This window comes from Takifugu flavidus, chromosome 2 (genome assembly GCF_003711565.1).
Source record: "Takifugu flavidus isolate HTHZ2018 chromosome 2, ASM371156v2, whole genome shotgun sequence".
Taxonomy (NCBI): domain Eukaryota; kingdom Metazoa; phylum Chordata; class Actinopteri; order Tetraodontiformes; family Tetraodontidae; genus Takifugu; species Takifugu flavidus.
In genome coordinates this window covers 3,487,469-3,496,436 of record NC_079521.1, presented here as the reverse complement: position 1 = coordinate 3,496,436, position 8,968 = coordinate 3,487,469, and the positions used below count along the sequence as shown (strand labels likewise).

Sequence of the window (8,968 nt, the reverse complement as noted above, 5' to 3'; positions counted from 1 at the left end):
TAATGAATATCATAACAACTTTGCCAACTTTGGCACACGTCATTCACCGTTAAAAACCAGATGTTATCATAATGAATATAACTAGCAAACTAACTAACGCAACACTTGTGGATCCTCTCGGCTGCCTGAGGTCCATCCACCTGAGAAGGCAACTCTGATGTTCACCTTTGTTTTGTCTCTGGATCTGTCCAATTCCATCATTGAAGCTTTTGTTGCTGCTTTTGTTGCTGTGCTTCTGTTTGCTTTTCTTAGGCGCAGTTGTTATTGAACGAGGGATGAGCACTTCTTTGTTATATTCCTCCATGGTTTCAGTCTGTGAAGTCCGAGTTAACAGGTCAATGCGAGGCCGCAGGTGCCCACTATCAGCATGCCTGTCCAGCGCACGACAAATTATGACATGACGACACCTCATCGGTCAAACGTTCTGTCCCTGATTGGTTGCTTTTAATCGGGGGCAGCGATTTCTTGCAAATCAAACTAGAAGTACAAGATGGGCCAAAGAGGGCTTTAGTCATGTCCTACTACTCTTTTTTAATTGCAAACCCCACCTTTAAATAGGTATTTCATTATTGTGAAGGGTAATATTACAGAAAGGCTTACTGTATGAATATATCATAAGTGGAAGTGTTTTATTTTGGGTATAAAAGAATTACTGGAGTCACATTGGGTTCTGTTCTGAGGTTCTGATATTCACCACAAAGAAAAATGCAAATAAGACCTGTTCCACTGAATGGTTGAGCAGATAAACCACTGTAGTTCTGTCAAAGAGATGGTGCTCTAGGCAACGCAGGCTGCAGCAGAAAGTAGAGGTTACACACCAGAAAGAAAAGACATCAGAGAAGAAAGAACTGTCAAACAGAAGAGAAGAAATGGGAAAACTGTGAGCACATCATCTATCTTAGCTGGGCAGCAGAATTTGTCCTGCAGCTTATATGCACGGGGTCATGTAGGTATATATATATATATATATATGTGTGTGTGTGTGGGTGTGTGTGTGTGTGTGTGTGTGTGGTGTATTCTTGATTTAGTAATGTAGAGTAGAAATCTAGCATGTTTTGTGCAGATAGAATTAATTTTGTCGCTTTTGTCTAGAGCAAAGAAATATTGTGTGTAATTTAAAAAAAAGAAATTGGAGATTTATTTTTTTTAATTGGTTTGGGGGAAGGGGGGTTCAAAGCTTTTCCTCTGACTCAAATGTTGTGGAAGCAACCAATTTCCCACTGTGATGTGCAACTAAGAGCTCTTCCTCTCTCGTTTTCTTTCAAATAAAGGTTTTAACCTTCATTTCTTCCCCTCTCTGTCCTTTTCTTTCACATTTTCCTTCTTTTTCTCTGCCTCTTTTACTTTTTGCGGGCCAGTGAGGATGATAGTGCGTTGTCAACGGTGTGATTGTCAGCACCTATTCCTTCTCGGCGTTCTTCCTCATGCAAGCCTAAATGAACATTATCCTCCTGGACAGATCCCTCCACTTATTTCCAAAAGGATCTTTGCCCGATTTTGTCTACACCTGATTCCAATAACATCCTTCACATCCACATGATTTCCTATTTATGTTTGTCGATTTGAAGATTTCCTGTCTGTTGTTTGTATTTATTTTTACAGGAAGCGTCTGACTGTGCAGCGATCTTGCCCGGCCGCTGCTTAATTCCGGACTCCTTTGGAGTGCCTCTTTTTCTCCCCAGTCGGGTTTTTGTCACAGTTATTTACAGGCAGCTTGACGGACATGTTAACATACACAATGAAGCACTTCTGGCGGCAGCTTCCACAAAAATAGGAAGAGGAAAAGCTTGACGTGCGTTTGGAGGTGGCGACCTTGGAATCGGCTGGTGAGGTATTGACCAGGCCCAACCTTCAGAGCAGCGACATAAATGTGGACCCCTGTCAGCATGAAGAATGCTGTCGTGTGTTGTCTGGTAATAAAAGAAGCCATCATTCTCAGCAGGACATCAAATGGAGCAGTACCAGCAATCCTTTACCTGAACCTGGGAAATGAACCTCCTCAGAGCACCATGCTCCCGTCGGGGAGGCTGGTCTCACCTTTTAACGTCGTTAAACCAAGTCAGCCAACAAGTCATGTTTTTTTTTTTAAACTGATGATCAATTGGAATTTGCTGTAGGCAGAGCTGGATTTTTTTTTTTTTTTATGTATAAAAACTACATTTAATGCTCTTTAAAGGCTGCAGCTGTTGGGGTCCAGGGTTCTGGGTTGTGTGTTGTGGTCCTGCTTGCTTCTTCCTGCAGGGGGCGTGGAGGAGCCGCTAATCTGCTGCAGCTGGCTCTGCAGGTAGACGCACCTGTCGGCAGTCTTCATCAGCCACCTACCTAAGGACGGAGCACGTGTCTGCCAGTGTTGGAGGGTTAATGCTTTTCCATGGTAGATCTGACTCCTGTTTCTTTGTTTTTGTTAGCGCTTGTAACGCTTCTCTCTGCCTGTTCGAGGTCTCCATGCCGCCCTGCTGGAGGGAAGAATGTGCAGGAAATCCTGTGATTGCTCTGTGCTAGAGCTCTCTGTGTGCCCTGAAAAGCTGGATGAGTGCTTCCCTTACACTCCAGGAGGACTTTTGAGTTGACCTTTTAATAAAGACTCTGTATTGGACACTATTCCCACTGCGTTTTGCCTGCTTTCGGGTCCAGGACAAAACCCAGGCGTAACAGCAGCAGCAGGAACGATTTTTCTGCCATCCAAGGGAAGCTCTGAGCTTCACCTAGAAGAAAAAAGTCAGTTATGCTCTTTTTTTAAATTGACAATCATTTCATGGGCTAAAAATGCTTTAGAATATATTTATCTTGAAGTTCAGCATCAGCAACAAGGCCACCGATTTGATTAATTTTCTTCTATACGTTCCGTCAGTACATTTGCTCATAGAGGTCGAGCCACACTCTTGCGCTCCCCCGATGCTCTGGCGTGGGTGGAGCAGTGGGCTGGCCTTGGCCGGCCTGGATGCTGGGCTTCTGCATGACAACTGGAGCGCCAGTGAAAAGGGCTGAATCTCTTTCTGCTCGATGGTGAGTGTGGACCACACCCGGACAGCGAAGCATTTCCTTTTCCAAATTCAGTCCCTTTGGCTCTTGGAAGACAAGAGACAAACTGCAGCTCATTATTCATATTTGCTTGGTGATTTCTGGCAACAGTCTTCGCGCGACGTTGTTTAACATAGTTAGGAGTGTAAAGTAGTTGCTTAGTTTGGTCCATCCTCCATGCTGTGGCAGGAAAGAGCAAGCTTCCCAATGGGGCAGACATTATTAACTAGGACGCTAATGTTTTCATGAGCAACAGCATAGCTCTGCTGACCAACAGGAGGGTGTTATATACACACTGGTGAAGCTATGAAGGCTTGATCAGATCGGATCAAAAGTCAAAGTCTGAATCACAATTCATACAGTTGTGAAGGACTCATGGCTGAGCCCCAGAAGGGTGATGGTATAAAAATCTTCAGAGACAACAAATCAAAGGTAGGAGAGGTTAAACTTTTTTGAAGTTTGTTGGGGTCCTCTTTGGCCGTCCGAGCCTGTGACACTGACTCGCTGTGACACCCACCAGCCTTCTTTGCTGAGAGAACTGCATGACAAACGGTCGTGCCTGTCAGCCAACATCTGTTTTTCAGTGGCAGCGTGGTCTGCACCATGAATATTACTGACCTCAAAGCCACCTTAAAATCCACCCACAGCTCGCTCATACGGTCCATCAGATCCGTTCATGATTGCATCCCTGCAATGTCTTTCCAGCACATTTGTCATCAGTAGTTTAAATTTCACCAGGGTCAACCTGTATTAACATAGGGAACTTTTTAAAAGTTAGCAGAACAGGTATTTTAACCGAAGCCAGATGCTAAAAATTAGATGATCTGATCAGATCAATTGTCACGGACACAAACTTTCACTGGTATTTTGAGCGATTCTCCTTCTAGATTGATTCTTGCAGCTGTAATTCAAACCAGAGTCAACTGATACAACTATAATTTAGTGTCTTTGGACATATAAAGTGGGGGGAAAAACATAATTAAGACTTAATAGTATATTAATGGCAGCAATAGGTCCAAACTCATGTAATACTCCTGTTTACCACTTTACACACCCTCTGTCTCGAAGACTTAGACCCTCGAACTGGGTCAGGAAAAACTTTAAATCCATTTAGGGACAAAGAAGAAACATGTAGGTAAGCCAGAGGTGAGGGCTCACTCTTCCTGGGGTGGACAGATGTGCACTTGGTGCCACATATACAGAGAACATCAGCATTAACATCAGGAATATTCAGTATAAAGAAAAGTCCATGGGCCCCGGTGCATTTTTAGATGTCCTCGTATGGAGATCTGGCCCATCCTGGATCGTATCTAGGTTTGGCAAAACCAGAAAAACCAAGACAGGTTCTAGCAGTAATATGTGCATTATTTGACATAAATATATAGACAGCAGGACTCATCTATGCTATTATAAGCAGGGGATTGGTTCCTGCTTTTCGGGACATGGGCCTGTGGTTTTGGCTTTACAGTAAAATCCAGTCCAGCGAATCCTGCCGGAGGCAAAAAACCAACCACCTGGTACTCCATGATCACTCACGCACTCACACCCTGACCTAAATCCAATTTTAACCATATTTTAACCCTCACACAGTCTTTTGATATGGTGAAGACCAGCCAAAATGTCTTCACTTTGCCTGTAAAATGAGGATTTGGGTGCTCTGTATGTAGCAGAACATACAGATGAAGGGATGTCTTTTTTTTTTGTGTGTGTGTGATGTTGTCCAGGATCTTTATTTTGGCTTTATTTATTGATTAATCTGAGCATCATCCACTGAGTTTTCCCAACATAAACTGAGCTCGCTATTCTCCTACGAGCCAAGGCTTAATCATCACCTTTACTCTTAGAGCTAGAGCTTTCTTTGTAGTGCCCAGGACTGTGACCTCCCACTCACACTGCCGAGGTTTGAAAGTGCAACTGATTGGGCCTGCATGTCTCTGCTGAAATCTCTGAACCACTGAGCCAGATTCAGACAAACAAAGCCAAGTAAAAACTTCCAACTGGAATTTGACTTAACAAATGCTACAATTTGAACTTTATTTCAACTATTTGCTGCCACTGAGATATTTGTGTGTGTTCCGTGTGCACCAGAGATGTAGCTTCTCCTGAATGGTCTCCTACTGTATGCTGTTCATCACATGTTTTAATTTGATTTATGCTCAAGGTTAAAACCTATATAATTGCATTCTCTGCAGTGCATTGTGACTCTGTTCTTTTGTGGGTGCCCGGCTGGTTTAGCTATGCAATTGCTATTAAGATGCCTCCTTTAGATGATCAAGATTATCCAAATATGAACAGCTTGTGTCTTGGAACAGTGGGGTTACCGTAGTTTAGCACTGGTTCAGTAACACAGCGCAACAAATGTAAACACACCACACAGAAGTTGTGCTATATTTTGCTTTCATTGGCAGTAAAATTATTACTCTTAATTTTGAAATATTCCATCTGGCCGTTCGAGACCCCTGACGGTAACACCAATTAATCAAACGCTCAAATGAGCCGCCGACTGCAGCGCCACCCAGAATATAACCCCGTGAAAAGCGACAACAATATTATGTTGGCGTTTAAAAAATACCCGCAGCGCCGTTTGGTTGGAGAGACAGCGCTACAGGGTTATCTTTAAAAAGTGAGCATAAAAGAAGGGAGCCACAGAGCCATGAACATGACCGCATGATCGTGTTACTCCTCCATTTAGCCATTGTTTGCTAACACTGGTGTTTTCTCTATGCATTATTCATATGACCACTATAGGCAGTCTGTTATATCTGCACAGACTTTTTGTGACACAAAAGCTTCTCACAGGTACATTTTCCTCTAAACCTGAGAATGTGACTGTTATCATTTTAGCCCTATGATAAGCACAACGGTGATAAAGAAATTTCATCTTGAAGCTTTAATGAACTTAACAAATGTGATCAAACATGGATCAACATTTCAGGCTTTCAGTGGATGTTGTAACGGATAAGTTATCCTGTTAAATGCTAAAGCAGCTATCATTCCCACAGTGTCAACTCAGATTAATTAAATTGTTTAAATGTGGTGTTAGGGGGCCAAAATGGGAAGGCTGGGCAGCTCTATGGCAACAGCAAAGGAAGACAATGATTTATAGTCCCATGCTTATCATCTATTTGACTGTTTGCTAGCTGTTCTGACTCTTCCATTGAAGAGCACATCAGGTTTTTATGCTCAGAAGAGTCTTTTGTCTTTATTTGTGTGTGATTAAGTCAGGTAACCGCAGATCTCCACTCTGGTAATGATCAGGCTTTCGGTCACCCATAGATTATTACATATTTCTGGGAACTATTGCACCATTACAGGAACATTATTTTAAAGAAATAGCTTCATTGTGACATATCTGGGCATAAACTCCAAATGTATTCATTATTTATTCAAAGGTTGTGAGACTGTTTTCAGTGAGCAGGAGTCATATTTGTGCATGCGTCTAATATTTCCTTGCAATAACTTTATGGCTGTCATTACTTAGCATAGCTGGTTTTGCATGGTTTCTTTTACCTTCCAGCAGTTTTTCCTTCCTTCTACACAAAATTCACATTGAGGCCATTCTCACAAACCAGTTGAAACTATGTGGAATGATTTATTACATGCTTATGTCAGACAAATAATCAAGATTAGTATAGATTTGCTAGCATAAATCTGTCTGTCTAGTTCGGTGAATTATGTTTGAACATCACTGACCACATTAGCATTTTATCAGCATTTTATCAGTTACAGTTTTAAAGAAATGTTATGGATGGAACAATTCTTCCTCAGTTTTTCCTATAATATAGATCATATGACAGCAGCAGATGTATAAACATCCCAATATTGTGAAATAATCATTTATCCCACAGGGATTTTTTATCCTGTTCAAACACTCCTCCAGGCTCATGCTGGTAATCCGCAGAGGTGTGAGGGCAGTGCTAGGAGCCTGTCCTGGATATTGGCTCTAACAGCCCCCTACACTGGTGTGGGAAGCTGTTTTAATTTGTGGGTGTTGTGATAAGAGGTGTGTTCCCAGTTCCAAACAGACAACAGGAACACAAATTCAGGATGTTGAGTTATCTGCTGCTTCACTGCAAACCAGAATATATTCAAATATTCACGGTATTTGAGAAAGTTCAGCTGGTTAACCTGCGCCACATTATATCCAAATAGATTTGTAGTGTGATTGTTAATGGGAAGAGGTTCAATTTGCACCATATACCAAATACCCAACAAACCAAGCAGATGACCTTGAACTGGATATGTGAAGAAGAACCTTTTTTTTCTTTTTCATGCCTGCCCTCACTTCATTATATGCTAGGCTTTGTTCTATTATGACAGAGACCTCAGCCGGCTGCCTTGAGCTGCGACTGAAGCTTCGACAACATACTTGTTCACACTAGCATAAAACATGTATTGGACACTATTCCCACTGTGTGGGATGGTCTCCTCTTAAAAATGTCTGTACATTTGTGCACCAGAGGCTGTCGCAGTGAAGTTACAAGTGAAAAGGATTAACGGGATATCATCTTAATTAGTTGGTGGAAGCTTCCTGCACATCTGAAATGTCAAACATGTGTTGCTGCTGCTGTGAAGGTGCACGCACATGTTTGAATTGAACACCCACACACACGCATGCTACAGCTACAAGTTATATTCAACTAGATTAACATTGCCTAAAGGAAAATATCCAGTATCCGCTCACTGACCATTCCATCCTATGGAGGCGTTACCATAGCAACCGCAGCATTTGACAGTGGTCTTATGCACACCAGGAAATCACCACAATCCCTCTGTCCTGGTACACTTGATTTCAGTCAACATCTCACTTAAACTTGTGCTGAGGCTAAGGAACATCTGTTTTAAACCAAACTGCCACTAAACAAAAACTCAAATATTTCCATGTGGACAGAGACATCTGTTTGTGCTGATATCCAAGCCCTCTTAAACCTGTCATGGACCCATCCAGCAGTCAGGAGCTTCTGAAAACTGCTTTGACCCTTATTGTTCAGATATAGTCAGGAGGATTGACAGCAGCCGCAGCTGAGCTTCTCCGGAGCCTCAAAAACTCCGTCCTGGTCGATTAGGTGTCAAGACATCACAGCTGACACTGACAGCCTCATCTAAATCTGAGTGTGATTAATCTTCCCTCATCCACTGAAGAACTCCTTCAATTTCTCCTTGTTTCATTCTGCAACAAGTTTCAGAACAGACTGAGTTCATGAACACTCCCTCTTATACTTAGAAGAAGTCGGTTGAGGTGGTTCAGGCACCTCCTTGGGTTGCCAACAGGGCAAGTTCCAAGGAAGGCGTTCCAGACTCCTTCAACTGGCAGGAGTCCTCAGTGAATTCCCAGAACCAGGTGGAAGGATCAGACTCACAGCTAGATATCTTCAAATTCTGGTTTACACAATCGGCCAGCCACAGGGCCAGAGCTCCAGACACTGAGGCATGTAGACCTGGTCCAGACGACTTGCTCAAGTTCAAACCAGCATCAGAATATGCAAGAAGGGGGTTTTAAGTAAGTTTATCTGGCCTGGCTATTCCAGAAACTGCTGATCTACTGGGGTTCTCACACAAAAGCATCTCCAGGGTTCATAGAGGTCTCCACAAGAACAAATATCCAGTGAGCAGTGGTTGTGTGGACAAAAGTCTATTTTTACTGGGAGAAACTGGACGAACTGGTTCAATATGATGGAAGGGCAAAGGTAACTCAAATAACCACTTTTCGATTCAAGCCATGCAGAATATTATCTGCGAATGCACAGCAGCAGAAGAACACACCAGCTGGACAATAGAAGATTGGGAAACGTGCTGCCTGGTCTGGTGAGTCTCGATTTCGGCTCCAACATTCAGACGGTCCTCTTTAGAATTTGCCGTAAATAACATGAAAGCATGCCTCCATCCTGCCTGCTCAGGCTGCCACTGCTGCTGCTGGTTTGGGGGTATTTTCTTGGCATACTGTGGG

At 42.8% G+C, this 8,968-nt stretch overlaps 1 long non-coding RNA gene across 1 annotated transcript; it reads left to right on the top strand.

The window, feature by feature from the left end:
* Positions 1-2,119: 2,119 nt before the first annotated feature.
* On the top strand, positions 2,120-2,601 carry LOC130521647 (uncharacterized). The gene is made up of 2 exons (XR_008949397.1): positions 2,120-2,374; positions 2,440-2,601. It is a non-coding gene; the product is annotated as an uncharacterized LOC130521647 (long non-coding RNA).
* The last annotated feature ends 6,367 nt before the right edge of the window (positions 2,602-8,968 follow it).